Genomic DNA, 21,631 nt, shown 5'->3' with positions numbered 1-21,631 from the left:
AACAGATCCTTGTTTTTAACCACTGGTTTTCAGCCCTGCTGTGGGGCAGAGCTACACTGCAGTCCATTGTGAGTATTGCTAAGTAATTTATTATTCATTATTGAGATAAAGAAATTTTGACATACATTGGAGCTGATTCAGCACAATACTCTTCCATGCGTTCCATTATGTCTTTCAGAGTGAGGAAAAAAATGGAACTCAAAGGCAAGTCAAAGTACTGTATGTTTTAGTTAGTAAAATACACTGTTAAGAAAAAGAAACATTGTTAAGGAAAGGAAAGAAATGAGTATCACAGAAGTCAGCATTGTGGTTATAAGAGCATCAATAATATTAATAACTTGCCCTTTAATGGTGCTTATATCATGTTCTGTTCTGAGTGTTTTACATATATTAACTCATTTAATTCTTATGATAATTCTGCAAGGCAGGTACAATTTTTAATCTAAACTTTTCAGATGAAGGGAATGAGGCACATTAAGTTAGCTTCTGAGGCCTGAAAGGTAGCACGTGGCAGGACCACAGTTCTAACTGGCTCAGTTCTGGGTTTTAACCACAGTGTAGGGGAGGAAGGGGGCATAGTGGTTGAGGACACACGGGGTGCGGTGTGGTGGGGTGTGGAGTGCTGGCAGTTTCCTAGAAAGGAAACATCAGGACCTTCACTGAAGGTTTTAGTTGCATATTTAGTATATATGGATTGTTTTAGTCCATTTGGGCTGCTATGACAAAATTCCAGAGGCTGTGTAGTTTATAAAGACCTGATGTTTATTTTATGCAGTTCTGGAGGCTGGGAAGCCCAAGATCAAGGCACTGGCAGATTCAGTGTCTGGCGAGGGCTTCTTAGGTCATAGTTGGCATCTTCTTGCTCTGTCTTCACATGGTGGAAGGGATATGGTAGCTCTCTGGGGTCTCTCTTATAAGGGCACTAAATCCACAGGGACACTCATCCCATAAGGCCCTGCTGTCATGATTTAATCACCTCCAAAAACCTCACTTCCTAATGTCATCCCATTGGTGATTAGGTTGCAACATATTAATTTGTGGATACAAACATTTAGACCATAGCATGGATTGAATATATATAGTCCTATACTATATGTTTTTATATATATGAATATATTTGTTTATTTGATATACATCTACATGAATTCATACTGTATTTGAGAAATGGCAGTATGAATGGCATGTATGTGTGATATATATAGCTCCCTATTCTTGCTGTTTGATGTATTAATACAATAAACCCCACAGTTGGGACCCACCCATCTACCTCTAGAGAAAGAGCATAATCACATATGGAAGCTTTTTTCAACCCTGGAATGCCCCTACCTTTGTGGAGGATTCACATTTATTTGCCTCTTAAAAAAAAATTACCAGGCTGGGCATGGTGGCTGATGTCTGTAATCCCAGCACTTTGGGAGGTCGAGGCAGGCAGATCACCTGAGGTCAGGAGATTGAGACCATCCTGGCTAACATGGTGAAACCCCGTCTCTACTAAAAATACAAAAAATTAGCCGGGCATGGTGGCACGCGCCTGTAATCCCAGCTACTTGGGAGGCTGAGGCAGGAGAATTGCTTGAACTCGGGAGGCGTAGGTTGCGGTGAGCTGAGATCGCGCCACTGCACTCCAGCCTGGGCGACAGGTGATTTTAAATATAATCCAAAATTATATTTAAAAGAAAATAGCTTCTAGACATGTATGTGACCTGTCCTTTGTATGTCCAAAGTATTACTGAAAAACAGTGGAAGGATACCTCATGGTTGTGTTAAACCAGTCTAAATTTGGTTAAAATTCTAAGAGACTCAGTTGAATTCATGTTAGTATGTGTTGTCTTAAGCCTGAGTGCACAGCAGTTCTGGCAGAACCAACAAAAATGCTGCCCATGAAACAACTAAAACGGATTTTTAAAAAAGCTGTTATCTAAGAGTTACCTCCACCAATACTTAATGCATTCAAAATTAAAACTAACAGGAGCTAACCTTTTCCTTCCTGACAGTTTTAGAAAATAAGCCATTCTAAAACTTACAGAAGATTATCATTTCCCTCTTGGATTTAGAAAGTAAAAAAGCAAAATCAGGTAGACAGATGTTTTTGAAATGGACTAGGGTTCAGTGACCCGAAACTCAGTTGAATTTTTCTCGTAATTGTTGACAGTGTGAATGGTAAACAGACAATTGCTAACGTTTTATTTCCTTTTTATATGTGTGTTGTACTTTCATGTCCTGTCATATTGAAGCAATCCTGAAAGTATTAACTGTTTCTTACCTTGTCTCTCTCAGTGATACTCAACTCCCAGCTGCTCATTTGAGCCACCTGGAGAGTTGGGACAATGGCCATCCTCCATTTCCACCAGAGAGCACTCTTCAGGCACTTTTAATGTACAGCCAAGGGTGAGAACAACTGGGCTTATTTAGTCCTTTAACCATGGGGTTTTGGGTAATGCTTGTCTGCCCTTCCTCTTCAGTGCACAAAGCTCAAGTATATGCTGAACATCAGGGATGCAAAGATACAGGAAGCCAACCTGTGCAGTATGGAGACTAATTTGTTAACTTACTGATCTCTGGAGGAACTTTTACTTAGAGAATTCAGCTGGCTGTAGCATCACCTCTACCAGAGGAAGGATAGGGCTGACAATTTACTAGTCTCTAGCTCTTCTTGAATTGCTTTTGAAGGGTAGAAATGTGTGACAAAAGGTTTATACATGTGTGTGTCTGTACTTAGATATAAAAATAGATGTTTTTAAGTCTTTTTGAACAATGAAAGTTCCTTTCATTGTTGCTCGGATAAATAGAGCACATTTTAAATGAGAATGGTGTTAAAATGGCTATGAAGAATTAATTTCACATTAGAAATTCTGGCCCAAATTCTGGGAATTTGGGTTATTGATGACAAATATAGATCGTTTGGTTTGTATTAATTGTCAGTTAAGTTGCTTCTTAAGAGTTGCAATATCACAAATGATCAAAAAGCTGATGTTTCAACTTGTGCTTATGTAAATTAATCACAGGTGTGGAATCTTGAGGCTTGTGATGAAAAGACTCCTAACACAGTCATATTCAGGCATGTTTTATGTTATAGAATTAATCTATAAAAAATGAATCCTGATGCAAAACTATGTGTTCTAATTAATAGTAACCCAAATCAAGAGGCTAAAATTCCATTAGTGAACTGAATGCTGAGTGACACTTGAGGAGAGTAAAGTATAGAAAATGTCTCTGTTTTGTGGTTACTCATATAAAAGGTCTTGCGTTAAAGAGTCCCGAGATTTATGTATCATAGACAAGGTCATCTTGATAATAGCACATAATTCTGGGAACAGACCCATCCCCATCTTCCCACCCCACATCACCCCTACTCCAAAGTATCACTGGAATCTCAAAGAGGATTTGGCTTCAGGTAGGCTGGCTTCAGTCCTAACTCTTGACTTGCCATCATCCTTTCTCATTTTTGTCTTTCCTGTTATTTTCTTCTGATACCTCATGTGTCCTTTGGTAGAGGCCATTTCATTTTAATTATCTGCAATTTGCTAATTTAGTCTGAAGTCGGCAGTGATTTGCAGTTTCTCAGTAGTAGTTCTCATCTGACTGGGGGGTGGTGTCTGCCTGTTTTATGGATGGGACACAGGCAGAGAGTAATGTGCTTAAGATACCAGTGCCTGGGAAGTTACATGCCTAGGTTCATTCCTCAAGCTGTGTGATTCCAGAATTTTGTTGCTGTTTTCACAAAAATTAACTGGGAGATAAGCTATGTCCAGGTGGTGAAGAGGCACAGCCCAGAATGTACTCGAGGTCTAAGTTGTACGGAAAAAAGGCTGTAAGACCTTTTAAACTGATTTTTAAAATAACAGTTTTATTGAGTTAGTTCATATACCAAAAATATTCACCCTTTTATAATGTACGATTCAGTGGTTTTTAGTGCAGCCACAGAACTGTTCAACTGACACCACTATCTAATGTTAGAACATTTTCACCACCCTGACAGAGAAACTATTAGCAGGTAAGACTAATTTTAAAGCTAATATTATTGGAGTAGAAGCCAAGGATTGGGCTCTCCTGATCATCCTGTGAACTGAGTGAGGGTAGAAACCCAGTTCCTGGTCCAGCCCTGCAGTGGGCACACAGTAGACACCAGTGTTGACTCTCACAGAATCCTCCAGAACAGTGAATTCTCAACTTTTGAAATTTTAACCCAGTCCAATTTTGGTAAACTAAAAAATCTCCCTTTGCCCACTTGTTTTATGAAAACAACAGGATTTAAAATTTTTCTCTAAGCACCTATTTATGTTTTTTGATTTTTCTAGGGTAGATCTGCCACCCTCATTATTTTGCTTGGAGAGTCATTGGCATCTCAAGACTTCTGGGTTATATTCATTGCAGGTTTGGTTGAACACATGACATGATTCAGTGCAGTCATGAGTTCACATGACTCACGCATTAAGCGATTTCATGGGTTAAAGTGATCCCAGCCAGCAAATGCTAATAACAGCCATTTATTATTCCTTGGATCTTCCTACTCTTTTCTTTAACATTTGTCTTTGGCCATTGCCTCCTTTCTGTTACCTTTTTCATGCTTATTAAAGTAAATTGAATAACATTATATAGCAATGTGTGTTATTTTTCTTTTCTTCCCAGTGTGATATAAACAGGCTGGGGCTGAGAAAATGGGTAGTGGGGTGGGGAAAAACCTTTAAGAAGGTAAAGGCCAGGTGTGGTGTCTCATTCTTGTAATCCTAGTGCTTTGGGAGGCCAAGGTGGGAGAATTGTTTGAGACCAGGAATTCAAGGTTACAGTGAGTTATGTTTCTGCCACTCTACTCCAACTTGAGCAACAGAGTAAGACCCTGTTTCTAAGACAAAAAATGTAGCAAATGTAATATTGTCATGGTGAGAGGAAGAGCACTTCTTTTTCCTACTTTAGCTCCCTCAGTCACCTTGACTGACAACATCTGGAAGCAGGCCAGCCAGTGAGAGCTTAGCCAAGGGAATTGTATGGGGGCATGAGTCCAAGTGACCATCTTGGGAATAATTCTCTGGGAAAAAATTACATTTTTTTTTTTTTGGTGAAACAAAGCATCGCCCTTCTTACATTTTATTGGTAACAATTTAGTTTCCAGTAATATTACATGGTAATATTACATGGTATTTAAGTATTGTTCTCAAGTTTTGTTTTCTCTCTGTGTGTGTATATAAAATTTAGAAAAAAGATTATGTCCTAAAATGTTAGAGTAGGGAATACTTTGTTTTCAAATGTAAGTCAGGAGGAAGCTGTGGTTGAATATATACATTTAGTTTACATGTTGTCTTTTTGTATGAAATCAGAAACATTGGTAGTTCTCTGTCTCTATAACTGAGGGTTTGGGGAAGTTTGTTTTGTTTTTTACTTTGAGTTAAAAGCCATGACAACACTGAAAATGGGTTCTAGTAGGTCTACCTCCTTTTTTGCCATTAACATAATTATTTCTCTGTCATTTTTTAAATTGTTCATATTTCTCTTGGATGGTACCTCTTATGCTTTGAATCCATTATCAGGGCACACCATTTATTATCAACATTTATTAAGGGCATTTTATTTTATTTTGAGACGGAATTTGCTCTTGTCATCTAGGCTGGAGTGCAATGGCATGATCTCGGCTCACTGCGACCTCTGCCTCCTGGGTTCAAGCAATTCTCCTGCCTCAGCCTCCCAAGTAGCTGGGATTACAGGAGCCTGCTACCACACCTGGCTAATTTTTGTATTTTTAGTACACATGGGGTTTCACCATGTTGGCCAGGCTTGTCTCAAACTCCTGACTTCAGGTGATCCACCTGCCTTGGCCTCCCAGAGTGTTGGGATTACAGGCATAAGCCACTGCACCCAGCCTCTTGGCCTATTATTTATATGACTATCCTTGATGTTTCAGAGGTGAAAAATACTGCTTACCTTTGAGGAGTCCATGGACTCACCAGGGAAACAGTAAAATTTAAAAATTGAAATGCACTTTTAAGGGTCACAATAGTTAAGTTTGGGAACAACAGATGAGGGGGCATGTATTAATATTTCAGACAGGATGTAGACATGGGGGCTTTGGGAGGTGATGCTGGGGCTGATCCTGAAGCATAGGAGTTTGCCAGATGGAAAAAGACATTTCAGGCAGACAACTGCAAAGGCAGAAGGTGAACAAGGCCATGGTGTCCCCAGGGAGCTGTAAGATACAATTAGGATGAGGGTACTTATGAGATGATAATTCGATGATGTTGGAGATGTCTGGGGACAGATCGTGACAATCGGGAAATCTACACGAGCTAGGAGAGCCATTGATGACTTTAAGCAGAGGAGAGGCACTAGTGTGCTTTACTCAATGAACGATTTACTACGCTGATGGCAGAGATGTAGAAGAGACCATGAAGGGGTCAGCTGGAGCACTGTTGGTGGGAGAGGTCCTGGGCTGGGATGTAGGTAGCGGTGGGGTTTGTAAGGCGAATTTGGTTTCTGGCTTTGTCTACAAGATTCTTCAGTGGTTCCATTGCAGAAGATAGGGCATAAAGAAAGATTAGTAGATTTGGGATGGTGGGTGACATGGACAGGATGCCCTTTAGTCTTGGGAACCTGGATGTATTCTTTTGCACCCTTGAGAGACTGTTCTTAATAGACCCACTGTTACTCTACTTCTGTTTGTACATTTTCTTACTCAGTTGCCCTTCAGTTGGCGAGCAAATGATTGGTGAGCAAATTAAATTAAGGGCAAACCTCAGTCAGACACAGTGGCTCACGCCTGTAATCCCAGCACTTTGGGAGGCCGAGGCGGGTGGATCACTTGAGGTCAGGAGTTCGAGACCAGCCTGGCCAACATGGTGAAACCCCGTCTCTACTAAAAATACAAAAATTATCTGGGCATGGTGGCGGGTACCTGTAATCCCAGCTACTCAGGAGGCTGAGGCACAAAAATCGCTTGAGCCTGGGAGGCAGAGGTTGGAGTGAGCCAAGATTGTGCCACTGCTCTCCAGCCTGGGTGAAAGAGTGAGACTCTGTCTCAAAAAAAAAAAAAAAAAAAAAAAAAGAATGAAACTCCTAAATAAAAAGTGTTATGTTATTTTTACATTTTTTCTTTAATTAGTGGGCTGGGTGCCATCTCAGTACAGAGGTACATTGGACAGCTGTCTTTTTTTTTTTTTTTTTTGAGACAGGGTTTTGCTATCACTCTGTTGTCCAGGCTGGAGTGCAGTGACATGATCTCAGCGGCTTCTGCCTCCCAGGCTCAAGCAAGCCTCCTGCCTCAGCTTACCAAGTAGCTGGGACTACAGGGACCCACCACTATGTCTACCTAATTTTTTTTTTTTTTTTTGAGACAGAGTCTTTCTCTGTTGCCCAGGCTGGAGTGCAGTGGCGCGATCTCGGCTCACTGTAAGCTCCACCTCCCAAGTTCAATTGATTCTCCTGCGTCAGTCTCCTGAGTAGCTGGGATTACAGGCATCTGCCATCATGCCCGGCTAATTTCTTTTGTATTTTTGTAGAAACGGGGTTTCACTGTGTTGACTAGGCTGGTCTCGAACTCCTGACCTGAGGTGATCCGCCTGCGTGGGCCTCCCAAAATGCTGAGAATACAGGCATGAGCCACTACGCCCGGCCTTTAGTATTTTTTTTGTGGAAATGAGGTTTTGCCATGTTGCCCAGCAAATTCCTGGTCTCAAGCAATCCGCCTACCTCGGCCTCTCAAAGTGCTGGGATTACAGACGTGAGCCACTATGCCTGGCCCCCAAAAAATCTTTAATTAAAGAATACCCCTTGCCGTTAGCATAATTCTTGAGGAATCCTGGTAACAATCATGAAAGAAATATCTAAGCAGAATCTTTGAGCTAGAAGGAGACTTAATGACTTGGGCCACTGCTCGCTCGCTCTCTCTCTCTTTTTTTTTTTTTAAGACGGAGACTTGCTCTGTTGCCCAGGCTGGAGTGCAGTGGCGCGGTGTCGGCTCACTGCAAGCTCCGCCTCCCGGGTTCAGGCCATTCTGCCTCAGCCTCGCGAGTAGCTGGGACTACAGGCGCCCGCCACTACGCCCGGCTCATTTATTTATTTATTTTTTGTGTTTTTAGTAGAGACAGGGTTTCACCGTGTTAGCCATGATGGTCTCAATCTCCTGAACTCGTGATCCGCCTGCCTCGGCCTCCCAAAGTGCTGGGATTACAGGCGTGAGCCACTGTTCCCGGCCTGCTCTCTCTTTATAGTTAGTATAAAAGGATAACAGAGAAGGGTGAGAAGGGTTAGTGACTTCTGAGTGTCATACAGCAGTGGTGCAGGGTTATGTCTAGCTCACCAGTTCAGTGTTATCTCCATCGACCTGGATGACTCCCTGCTCAATCCCATAGAGACAATAGAGCTGAGTTGAGAGACCCTAGTGCTCAAGACCACCAAGTCAGCGGCAGACCCAGAGTTGCCTAAATTCTTGACTTTAATCTTATTTTAAATTAACTCACTGTTCATAGGCCAACAAGTATTTGTTGACTAGTTAGTATGGAAGGGATACTACCCCAATTATTACACAATCAAAGATAAATAAGAGGCTATTTTTCTCTTCAAGAAGTGTGCAGGTTAATTTTTCAGATTAACTCATTACAGGACTGGCAAATACCTATACAATTCATGGCTTGTCTGACATAATTATGGGTATGTAGTATATACATACACAAAACCAATGAGAAATGAGGCCACATAAAACATTGGTCATTTTTCGTTTCTTTTTTCCCTAACTTTATTGGATTTTGTTTTGTTTTGCTTTGCTTTTTTGCTTGTTACCTTGTTCTCTCTGCACAGTGGGCAAGCAGTTTTTAGACTAGCTTTAGAAATGCCTATATGCTGGTGGGCAAACAATAAATGGAACCAAACAATAAAAAATAATATTGATTGTCTTTTGTTCAGTTTATTCTTGTTCAATCGTAATTAGGAAGCGTGATCTGGTGAAAATTTTTCTTAGGTTGGTAATGACATAAATACTTGCAGGAAGGTATTTGGTACTTTCTGCTACTGCTTTGAATTTAAGCCTAGAGTAGAAATTTAGCCACTTAGTGATAGAGAAGTTTCTTTTTCTTTGCCAAGCTTATGAGCTTGAAATTCTTCCTTCCTTCCTTCCTTCCTTCCTTCCTGCCTGCCTGCCTTCCTTCCTTCCTTCCTTCCTTCCTTCCTTCCTTCCTTCCTTCCTTCCTTCTTTTGTTTTCTTTCTTTCCCTCCCTTCCCTTCCCTTCCTTTCTTTCCTTCTTTCTTCCTTTTCTTTTCCTTCCTCCCCTCCTTTCCCCTCCCTCCCCTCCCCTCCTTTCCCTTCCCTTCCCTTCCTTCTCTCTCCTTTCCTTTCCTTTCCTTTCCTTTCCTTTCCTTTCCTTTCCTTTCCTTTCCTTTCCTTTCCTTTCCTTTCCTTTCCTTTCCTTTCCTTTCCTTTCCTTTCCTTTCCTTTCCTTTCCTTTCCCTTCCTTTCCCTTCCCTTCCCTTCCCTTCCCTTCCCTTCCCTTTCCCTTCCCCTTCCCCTTCCCCTTCCCCTTCCCCTTCCCCTTCCCCTTCCCCTTCCCCTTCCCCTTCCCCTTCCCCTTCCCCTTCCCCTTCCCCTTCCCCTTTCCCTCCCCTCCCCTCCCCTCCTCTCCCTTCTCCTTTCCTTTCCTTTCCTTTGTTCTTCTTCTTTTTTTTTTGACAGAATCCTACTCTGTCGCCCAGGCCGGAATGCAGTGGTGTGACCATAGCCCACTGCAGCCTCCACCTCCCAGGCTCAAACAATCCTTCCCCCCCTCACCTTCACAAATAGCTGGGACTACAGGTATGTGCCATCCATGCTTGGCTAAAATTTTGGAGATGAAGTCTCACAGTATTGCCCAGGCTTGTCTCGAACTCTTGGGCCTAAGCAATCCTCCTGCCTTGGCCTCCCAAAGTGTGGGGATTACAGGCATGAGCCACTGTGCCCAGCCTGTTTTTTCTACAATTTTAAACTTCATTCACGCCACAAATATTTAAATAGTCTGGCATGATGCTAGACCAGGCATTGGAGATATAGCAGCACATTGAATACACAGAGTTCCTACTTTCAAGAGGCTCCTCGTTGAAGTTTTGCTAAATACCTGTCTAGTGAAGGTAAATAGTACAGCCTAAGTGAAACAAAATGCCAGACACTCCATTAGAAAACCAGAAAATCTGGTCCGGGCCTGGTGGGTGGCAGTCTTGCGAACTCTTATAAAAGTGCCTGAGATCATGAGCTGATGAAAGCCTGTATAGTCTTATGTGTGAGTGTAATCACCAAGGATTACCACATTCCTGCCAGACAACAGTTACAACACGGATGTCTCATGGTAATGAGGAGAGCTGGAGCGCTGCTGCAATGGGGTGTACACACATGAAAGCTGAGCCAAACAGACAGAAAGGCGATCTGATTACCAGAGAAGTCTGATTCTGTTTAGGGAGTCGTGTGTTGGGGGAATGGAAGAAGTGACCGGTTCCTCCTTTCTTCCCTTCCACTTGTTCTCAATCCCTCTTCACTCAAGGTGCTCTGATTCTTCTCTGAGAACCATTTGGAGATGTATATATGGCTGTAATAAAGCTACTTGGGTTAGCCCAGGACAGCAGACTGGTTTCATGGAAGACATTTTTTCTATGGATGGAGTAGTGGAGAGGAAGAGGGATGGTTTCAGGATGAAATTGTTTACATCACATCACCAGGCATTAGTTAGATTCTCATAAGGAGAGTACAACCTGGATCCCCCACACGCACACTTCACAATAGGGTTCGCTCCAGTGAGAATCTAATGCCACGGCTGATCTGATCTAACAGGAGGCAGAGCTCAGGCCTAATGCTCGTTTGCCAGCAACTTACCTTTTGCTGTGCGGCCAGGTTCCTAACAGCCCATGGACCAGTACCCGTCCACAGCCTGGGGGTTGGGAACCGCTGGCCTGGGGGTTGTCATGAAACTCATTTCTCACTCAGGAATTGATATGACTCCATAGAACCACCACAGACCTGTTAACTGGGTGAAGGCTGATGGGACTTGAAAAAAATGAAGGACAATTAGAAAAATAGGGAGAAAGTGTGATGGATCCATTGGATGTCTATATTGAGCTACTAGCTGCTCTGAAAGGCTTATAGAAAGGCCTTCTGTGTAATTGGTAATATCAGTTAACCAGAAAGGCTGTGTTTATTTCCTTCCTAAACTGGTTAATCAAAAATTTCAGTGGGCCTTGCATAGGGAAAGAAATCAGGATAGAAAAGGGAGAGAGCAGGAATAAAGAAGAGAGAGAGAAAGGAGTGGCTGGGTGTGGTAATCTCTCACTCCTATAATCTCAGCACTTTGAGAGACTGAGATGGGCAGATCACTTGAGGTCAGGAGTTCGAGACCAGCCTGGCCAACATGGCAAAATCCCATCTCCACCAAAAATTAGCCAGGCGTGGTGGCATATGCCTGTAATCCCAGATACTCAGGAGGTTGAGGCAGGAGAGTCACTTGAACCTGGGAGGTAGAGGTTGCAGTGAGTGGAGATTGTGCCACTGAACTCCAGCCTGGGTGAGAGAATAAGACTCCATCTCAAAAAAAAAAAAAAAAAAGAGAAAGGAGTGAGTGATATGGGTTACTTATGAGTGAGGAGTGCATGTGTGTCTGTCTTTTGTGAAATCTGATCTTCTCTGAAGTCACACCTCATATCTGGTGAGAAGCTGACTTAAGGGGGTATTCTATTTTAGTCTGTAGCCTTCCTGTTTGGTGTCTGGATTTTTTCTAAGTCATCACCAGTGGAAGAATGAGTATTGGGCTGTTAGTCTTTCATGGTCTCTCTTTTCAGGCTTCCTGTGGAGCCTTTTGTAATATTTATTTCAAAGTTGCTTCTTATTGTTATTATTATTTTTGACAGGTCTTGCTCTGTTGCCGAGGCTGGAGTGCAGTGGCGTGAACATGGCTCACTGTAGCCTCGACCTCCTGGGCTGAAGCAGTCCTCCCATCTCACCCTCCTGAGTAGCTGGGACTACAGGTGTGCACTACCATACCTGGCTAATTTTTAAATTTTTTGTAGAGATGGGGTCTCACCATGTTGCCCAGGCTGGTCTCCAACTCCTGGGCTTAAGCAGTCCTCTTATCTTGGCCTTCCAGCGTGCTGGGATTATAGGCATAAGTCACCATGCCTGGCCCTAAATTGCTATTTTGATAAGTCAAAATGGTCAAATCTCAGCAATTGCATAGGATTCAACCTAATAATTCAACCCTGGTAATCATCGCTTCTCTTCTTATAGCTGCTCCTTAAATATTGAGGTCACAACATTAGCTACCATTTATTAGCATACACTGAGTGCCATGTACTTCATACATGGCGACTCGGCAAGGAAGTCATGACGCCTGTTTTGCCAGAAAAGATTACGTGGGCCAGGGCCGGGATCCAACTCAGAACCCTTTGGTTCAAGCATGGAACTTCTTTATGCTACTATAGCCCACTGACTGCCTTTGTTGCCTGAAGTTTTCTCCTTGATTCCTTTACTTTATATTTCTGGCAGGAGTAGATGAATCTTTGGCTGGACAGATGAAAGGGATTTTGATGGATCATCAAACCACTTCACTTGAGGGTTTCGGGGTTACAGAGTGTAGGCAGATTATCTTTAGAAGTGTAGTCTGGTACTTAATTACACTATGTAATTAAGTAATCCACAGTGGGCCCCTTTTGTCTTAGCCAAATTGTACGTTAAATTCTGGAGGAGAAAGGTAGTCTAATATTTCAGCCAAAGCATTAGGAAAACCCATCTTCACTGTATTTCCACTTTGGCCCGGTCTTCTTTCTAGGCTGTAAAGCAGACCTGAATCTTTTCCTTAAAACATCTTGGAGATTTTGTTTTTCCTCATGCTCTGTCCTCCCTCCCCAGCCTTTTTTCTTCATTCTCTAGAAGTCTAACATATGATTCCTACTCTGTCTCTCCATATACACCTGGAGAGAACAGTGTTTCTGTCACAGAATTCCTTCTCAGGATTTCTTGGGAAATATATGTTTTTCCCAATCCCTAGAAACATCACTTATGAGGTAAATGGGAAAAAGTGTTATAATTCTCCTGTGAGAATTGTATGAGTCAACACAATGACAGTAGAAAGAATTCACTGATGTCAAGTTGAAAGCAAGAACAGGAAAAGCTGACTTGCGGAGTTGAAGGATAAGATCCACCTTTTTTGGAGCCAGCGCAGGATAGGAGCACGTGGGAGAGAATGGGTCATGATTTCTTCTCGCTGTTGCCATGTTAAAAATGTGTCTTTGTGACCCAATCTGCTACTACCATTGATCTGTCATGTTTGCAAATAAAATAAGTTTATATGCATAGCATACTGTATACATATCCTACGCTTGGTATTACAAGAAATAAATTTTAGAATTAAACTGAGTCTTTAAATTGGCAACTTCAACATACAAGTCTGTGTTGTACTGTTAATTTGCTTGTAGATCTGAATGTAGGTTATTGCAGTGGTCAACAAAGTCTCTTTCTAAAGGGCCAGATAGTAAATATTTTAGGTTTTGCAAGCCATACGGACTCTGTTACAACTATCAGTTCTACCATTTCAGTGTGAAAGCAGCCATAGACTATACTTAAAATGAACAAGTGTGCCTGTTCCAATAAAACTTTTATTTACAAATCCAGACCATGGGCTGAAGTTTGCTTGCTACTGGCATAACATCCAATAATGTTCACTGGCATTTTCCAGGATCTTAGTATTTGCTATAGGCTACAATTCTTTGTAAATACTACTAACTATGATAGTTCCCATTTAGCAGTGTTTTTGGATATCCATAATCATGAGTAAAGAATGGAAGTATTTTAAGAACAATATATTCTGGAGAAATTCCTGGAAATTCGCATTTCTCATGGTCATTCACATTTTCTTATGCATAATTTGGGAATAATATAACCTCTCAATGTCATTGTTAGGATTAAGTCAGACAATGCAAGTAATGTGGTTAGCACAGTTATAGAACTAAGAACTCACTAAATCATAGCTACTATAATTAGTAACTAGATGGGAAGTATTTACCCTATTTCATGGAAAAGGAAACTGAAACTCAGAGGTTAAATGATTTGCAGAGGTCACATTTAATAGGTTGGAAAACTGAGTTTGGCTGCTTCCTAAGTCTGTGTTCTTGCTACCATATCCTGCTTTCTGAAGTAGTTCTGGTTAATGGCAATTCCACAGCAAGATACACCATGGTTTATTTGGTTTATGGACTGGGTGAACAGACTAGGGAGAGTATGGAATGGTTCTTGAAAGGGTAAGGATTTGCAATGTTTAGAAGCCACAGTTTCTAGAAGCCAAGGATATGGTTGTAACTAAAGAGCTGAGAAAACTTGTCTTGATTTTTTTTTTTTTTTTTCCTGTTGCTTAGCTGCTGTGTGGACTGCCAAGAGCTTGTTTGATTTTAAGTGCTTTTTGTGCTTGCCTGTTACTCAGGTCCCATCATATTGCAACAACTTTTAAGAAACTATGTGTGTTCTTTTAAACTGGATTAAAGAAAACTGTACTGTAATGTTAAATGCCCAAAATTAGAGTTAGAAAATTGGATTGGATTTTCCTTCTCCTTCTTCATTGTCATCCTCCAACCCCCTGCTCAGGAATGTGCCTTTGACCCTTTAGGGTCAGACTTTTACACAGCTTGATTAGCTGCCAAGAATTGAAACTCCATTGCCAAATAAGTTGGCTAAATTTTTGGGAAAAACTCAGCTCAATGAATGGTTTTTGAAAATTTGCTAGAGTTTATTATATAGATATTTATTTCATGGCACTGATTTTTGTTTGTTTGTTTGCTTGTTTTTTTGAGACAGATTCTCCCTCTGTTCCCCAGGCTGGAGTGCAGTGGCGCTGATCTTGGCTCAGTGCAACCTCCACCTTCCAGGTCCGAGTCATTGGGATTACAGGTGCCTGCCACCATGCCCGGCTAATTTTGTATTTTTGGTAGAGACAGGGTTTCACCATGTCGGCCAGGCTGGTCTTGAACTCCTGACCTCAGGTGGTCCACCAACCTCAGCTTCCCAAAGTGCTGGGATTACAGGCATGAGCCACTGCACCTGAATAATAGCACTGATTTTAATTAGTGAGTATATCTTTTTGGGGAGTTGGTTTTTATATTTTCAGTCCCTCTTGGGGTTTTGAACACAACAGTTTTTAGCTACCTTTCAGGTGTGCCGAGCTTGCCTGTTGATATGAAAGGCATTTGTGGGGAGATGGGTGCCAAGTAGAACATTTGAAGAGTTAAGTATCCAGTTCAACACGTTATTTGCCATTTTACCAACCTGGTCTTTCTTATAGTACACCACAGTTTTGATTTCAGTCCATGGTTTGTTTGAGAGCCCAGTGAATTTTAAAACAAATGTTAAATTATATTTAACTTGGAGATTTAGTTAAACTCTTGAGCACCAAGTATATGCTAAGTATCGTGAAAGAGGGCTAAACACTGAAGAATAATATGTGATCTTTATCTAGTTTTGAATTGGTTTCGAGAAACCCAGTGCATGGCAGGGAATTAATGCCAGGTTGTTTGTCATATAGAATATAAATACCAGGGGAATTAGAAAGATCTGGGAAATATAAGAATCTTTAGAGTAGACTGGACAGAGGCAGGGGAACCCAAACACTGTCTTGAAGGATGAGAAGGAATTCCATGCAGTGAAGATGATGGGGCTGGGATGTTGGATGGCAAATTAGAAGCACCTTTATAATAAGGGGGGGGAAAAAAAGGAGAGAGAGTCTCTGATTTTTAAAAAGAGAATCAGAAAAATACGTACCAGTGTTTATTTTCTGGTTTATCTAAACCTCTTCCCACCAATACAGTAACTCTCACTTAAAAGACATGGTTGACCCTAGACAGGACAGCTGAACACTGGCCTCCTCTTAAAATGCAGTTAGTCTTTGGCAGAGGGGAAGGCAGCTTTAGTGTGACTCTGCCAAATTTCCCTGGCCCCAGCATCTTGGAAAATACCAGTATTTCAACAGTTTGTTCTGAAACTCAAGGGTTTGTGGGTGCTGCTCAGCTGATGAGTTTGTTTTTAAGGATGCCCACTTTAGAAATGCATTTTTGCTCTTTAACTTTGCTAAGTGATTGCTGAAAAAGACAAATTTCTGGTTGACCTCTCTATGGAAGATAGTTTTACATGTCTTTTTCTTACTGCACCTATTATATGTCTAGATTTTATTTTCGAATAGATTGTGAGCCTCAATTTAATTTGAAGTGAGGAACGGTTTGATAGTATCTGTAAAACAGTTCCCCTGAATTCCAAGGTGGATGGGAAGATTTTTCCCCATAATTACTGCAGAGTGCTGCATTTGGGGCTTGTTTTCTGCTTAGATTTATTTACGTGAAGGTTTTCTTAGCAAAATGTTCCTTGAGGTTAAAAAAAAGGTGCTGTTTTCTGAAGGCAGTAAGTTTTTCAGTGTTTTGTATTAACAATTTGAATGGGAAAGTTTGGTTCTAATAAAAATTTCCTCTTCCTTTGGTTCTAATAAAAATTTCCTCTTCCTTTGGCAAATGTTGGTGTTTTTCAAGTCTTCCTAAAGGAAAAGGGGGCCTGGGTGGGTTTTTGTTTTTTATTAGATATCTAGAGCTCCGCTCCTCTTCCCTTCCGCTTTGTGCTCCTTCCCCACCATTGTTTTATGAGCCTTTGAACCAGATCTGTCTATGCCAGAGATTGTTGCTTGAAAATAGACCAAAATCAGATATATTTGAATGGATATACAAGAAATTGGTTACTCTGGTACACTGGATACCTCTAGGAGAGGCCAGGGATGTTGGAACGGGAGGAAGACTTTTCATTCTATAGTTTGTACTGCTCAAACTATTTTTTTTTCTATTTTTGAGACAGAGTTTTGCTCTTGTTGCCCAGGCTGGAGTGCAATGGCATGATCTCGGCTTACCGCAACCTACGCCTCCTAGGTTCAAGTGATTCCCCTGCCTCAGCCTCCCCACCAGCTGGGATTACAGGCATGTGCCACCATACTCGGCTAATTTTGTATTTTTAGTAGAGACAGGGTTTCACTATATTGACCAGACTGGTCTTGAACTCCTGACCTCATGATCCGCCTGCCTCAAATGCACATAATAGTTAGTACATGCAGAGTCAAAATTTTTGTTTGATTTTGTGTGTGGCAAGGGAAGGAGAGGAAAGGGCTAGAGTACATAGTGTATAGGCTTTAAAGTAACTTGATTTTGAAATGTGCCGACTGCAGATCTTACTGGTTTTTGTGTTGTTTAGAAAAATATTTGAAGACCACTGTAGATCCATGACCTTCACACTCTTCCTATCAGTGTTTTCAAACTTTTCTGTACTTGCTGCACTTGTAGATGGGCTTCGTTTTGTGGTACAAATTGAAAGACGTGCCAAATGTGCACTTCCTTTAGCCACCACATTCACAGCTACAGGATTTTCTTCTGCTTAGCTGGTTTTCTTTATTCTTTCCCTCTGCAGCCTGGAGCGTTGTTAAGCGTCACACTGCCAAAGTGAAAGCTGCTGGAGAACTCATAATCCCAGGAACGCCTCTTCTACTCCCCGAGTAAACCCAGTGACCAGAGTGAGAGAAACCCTGAACGAGGGCACGCAGCTTGAAGGACTTTGGGCAGATGTGACCAGGAGCCTGCGTTAAGGTAGCTAAGTCAGCTTTACCCGGAGCTCTCAGAGCGGCGTTGCCAGAACCAGCAGTGCAGCCACTTCAACAAATCACTTCTTTTAATACTCTTTGGCAGAGATCAAATCTACAGGGTAAATTCTTTGCCACAAATGATTATTTTGTTTTTTTATATGAATCCAACATAAGAAAGTTAGGACCAGCCTAATAGCTCTTAGTTTTGACGTTGCTTTCATAGTAGGCTTTGTTGGGTGGATCTGCACAGCTATTCTTTAAATTTGGCCAAGTTTTTCAGATAAATACTGCCAATGTTTCCCTACCTATAAAATGCCCCTGCCATCCTTTTCACCTTACAGGGCCACTACATTAAGTTTTTCTTTTCTTTTTTTTTTTTTTTTTGAGACAGAGTCTTGCTCTGTCGCCCGGGCTGGAGTGTAGTGGCGCGATCTCGGCTCACTGCAAGCTCCGCCTCCCGGGTTCACACCATTCTCCTGCCTCAGCCTCCGGAGTAGCTGGGACTACAGGCGCCCGCCACCTCGCCCGCTAGTTTTTTGTATTTTTAGTAGAGACGAGGTTTCGCCGTGTTAGCCAGGATGGTCTCGATCTCCTGACCTCGAGATCCACCCGTCTCGGCCTCCCAAAGTGCTGGGATTACAGGCTTGAGCCACCGCGCCCGGCCCAAGTTTTTCTTTTGTTTTGTTTTGTTTTGTTTTGTTTTTGAGATGGAGTCTTGTTCTGTCACCCAGGCTGGAATGCAGTGGCATGATCTCGGTTCACTGCAACCTCTACCTCCCGGGTTCACGCAATTCTCCTGCCTCAGCCTCTTGAGTAACTGGGACTACAGGCACGCGCCACCACACTCAGCTAATTTTTTTTGTATTATTAGTAGAGATGGGGTTTTACCATATTGGCCAGGCTGGTCTCGAACTCCTGACCTTGTGATCCGCCTGCCTTGGCCTCCCAACATGCTGGGATTACAGGTGTGAGCCACTGTGCCTGGCCCTAATTTTTTCCTTTAAAATAGACCTTATTTCTTTTAGAGCAGTTTTAGGTTCACAGCAAAATTGAGCAGAAAATAGAGTTCTCATCTATCTCCCCAACACCTCCCTTACTGTCAATATCCCACACCAGAGTAGTACATTTACTACAATCAATGAACCTACATTGACACATCATTATCACCCAAAGGCAATAATTTACATTAGGCTCAATCTTGGTGTTGTACATTCTGTGGGTTTGGACAAATGAGTAATGACATGCATCTACCATTATAGTATTATACAGAGTAGTTTCAGTGCCCTAAAGATCTCTGTGCTCTACCTATTCATTTCCCATCCCCACTAGCCCTTGGCAATCACTGGGCTTTTTACTGTGTCCATACATTTACCATTTCCAGAACTACATTTTAATAATACATTTCCCGTGGAGTGCTTTGAAAGTATAAAGAAGCCTTGAGCCAGGCATGGTGGCTCACGCCTCTAATCCCAGTGCTTTGGGAGGCCAAAGGAGGAGGACTGGTTGTGTCCAGGAGTTTGAGACCTGCCTGGAAACCGTAGTGAGACCCTGTCTCTACAACAAAGGAAAAAAAAAAAAAATTAGCCAGGCATCTTGGCAGGTGCACATATTCCCAGCTACTTGAAAGGCTGAGGCACATGGATTACTTGAACCTGGGAGGTTGAGGCTTCAGTGAGCTGTGATCACACCACTGCAGCCCAGACTGGGCAATAGAACCAGACCTTGTATCAAAAACAAACAAACAAAACAAAAACACAAAAGTCTTGCTCTCCAGGATGAAACGATATTAAGGGTGTGATAAGTTATGGGGGTAATATGTATACCTACTTGGAATAGAGTCAGTAAGATGTTTCTGTGAGGGGAAGCCTGAAGTGCAAAATGTTGATGTGTGTGTCTTTCTTAATTTAACATTTGAGTTGCTCAGATATGGTTTGAACCATGTATGTGGAGACAGAAGCAAGGAATTGAGGATTAAATTCTGCCAGGGTTGGTCTATGCAGCCTTCTTAGATTTAATACTTTTGAGGAAAGTCTCTGATACGGCTATTAGGTACATTCTTTTTAAAGGAAAGTCCAATGTATTATTATAAAACAGTCATTATTATTATTATTATTATTATTACTATTTTGAGGCAGGGTCTTACTCTGTTGCCTAGACTGGAGAGCAATGATGCAATCATGGCACGCTGTAGCCTCAAACTCCTGGGCCCAAGGGATCCTCCTGCCTCAGCCTCCCAAGTAGCTAGGACTATAGATGTACATAACCACACCTGGCTATTTTTTGTTGTTTGTTTTTTTTTAAAGACAGGGTCTCACTCTGTTGCCCAGACTGGTGTTGAACTCCTGGCCTCAAGTGATCCTCCTGCCTTAGCCCCCCATAGCTTTATATTTTATGTAAAAGTTAATTTTGATTATTTCATTTCAGATAATACAAAACAGTATAAAGTATAGCCATATATAAAGATAAAAGTTCTTCCCTTCTCTCTTTCACTTTTGGCCAAAATCTTGGAATATAAATTTTCCCATTTATAAACCTTTTCATATACAGATATTTTTATACACAAACAAATATGCATATTAATTATGTTAAAAATTGGTGACACATGAGCATACATTCTATTTTACAACTTGCTTTTTGGCTTGACTTGGTATATTGTGGATATTTTTCCTTTTAAGCAGAATTTAATCTCAGGGTGAGAAATCCCTGCCTACTGTCCCTTATATGGCTGTAACGTAATAATCACCAGTCCTCAAGTGAGAGGTTAGTCCATAATTTAAAGGGGGTAGGCAAGAGGCCTTTCACATTATGGACAAAACCAAGGCCATGACTGTTGACATTGGACTTTGGTCGCTAAGGATGTGTGTTTTTATTTTCGAAGGCAGACGATGCACTGCTTGGGGTTGTTGCCAAGGTGTCAGTTTTGTGAAATTTTTATTTTTTGGAGGCTGTTAATATATTAGCATAGTTGTTAGTTCTGGCTACCATCCTTTGAGCATTTTGAGACACTTTTATGCCCATTTAAGGTGGTGTGAGGTTGAATTAGTTTTAAGAGGAAGTAATGAATAACAGAGATGGTATTAGGAGACAAACTTTATTTTCTGTATATATTTATTTGAGGGAGAAGTAGATGATGGCTGTAGTTAGTTGCTACCCCTGTGATAATTATGAAACAGGGCTAAAATTGTTCATAGTTTCCTAATGTGGTTAACAGTGCAATAGGTAAAAAATGGCAGTTTAATGTGCTTTAATTTGCATTTTTCTTAGTTTGATTGAGATTGAGCATCTTTTCATGAGTTTAAAAACCACTTTTATTTCTAGTTATCTTCTTTCTATGTTTGTGTTCATTGTCTATTTTGCTGTTGGGTTATGATTTTTACTATCAAAATATGACATCAAAATTATCAGTCCCCCCTTTTTATCCTTGTGATATGTGCTATTTATATTTTTCTCAGTTGGCCATTTATATAGAAATAATTATTATTTTGTTGTGCAGGTTATTACAAATTTTATATAGTTAAAATTGCCAATTTATTCAAACAAGAATTATTTATTGAATGCCTCTTGTGTATGAGAACTTGTTCTAGACAACAGGCTATACAGTAGTAAAAAAGCAGACCCCAATTCTTGCTCCGCAGCAGAACTTACATTCTTACTTACATCGGAGGAAATGGTCAATATCATAGTATTGTAGTTAAAAGACCTCCTTTCATTTTTAGATTTAAAGACCTACCATCTCCTGGTTCATTCTAATGTCATGTGGGGGTTTTTTAGATTTAAGTCTTTGATCCATCTGAAATGTTAGGTATGAATTCAAATGAATTTTTCTCTAGATGCTCTATTAATTCGGGTTAGGTTGAATTGCTGTAACCAAGGGACTGAAATATGCTATGGTTCAAAGAACACAGAAGTTTATTTTTTCTTCACTTAACAGTCCCCGTGTAAGCAAAACAGATCAGCAGAACCGCCCATATCCACTGATCATTCGGAGGCTTGAGTTACGTCTGTTCTTTGGCTCTAGTAATTGTTGCTGTGATTATCTG

At 41.3% G+C, this 21,631-nt stretch overlaps 1 protein-coding gene across 7 annotated transcripts in view; it reads left to right on the top strand.

The window, feature by feature from the left end:
* ACVR1 (activin A receptor type 1) overlaps nt 1–21,631 on the top strand; it is a 140,979-nt gene that overhangs the window by 40,011 nt on the left and 79,337 nt on the right. For 4 of the 7 annotated variants that reach the window (XM_025405320.1, XM_025405324.1, XM_025405325.1 and 1 more), the window contains one exon: nt 17,420–17,595. The gene's annotated coding sequence lies outside the window, so the exon portion shown is untranslated. Of the gene's footprint in view, nt 1–9,652; nt 9,773–17,419; nt 17,711–21,631 lie in introns of all 7 variants that reach the window. The other 3 variants (XM_025405323.1, XM_025405322.1, XM_025405326.1) reach the window with 2 other exon arrangements.

This window comes from Theropithecus gelada, chromosome 12, assembly GCF_003255815.1.
Source record: "Theropithecus gelada isolate Dixy chromosome 12, Tgel_1.0, whole genome shotgun sequence".
In the NCBI taxonomy this organism is placed as follows: Eukaryota; Metazoa; Chordata; class Mammalia; order Primates; family Cercopithecidae; genus Theropithecus; species Theropithecus gelada.
This window is presented reverse-complemented; position numbering and strand designations above follow the sequence as displayed.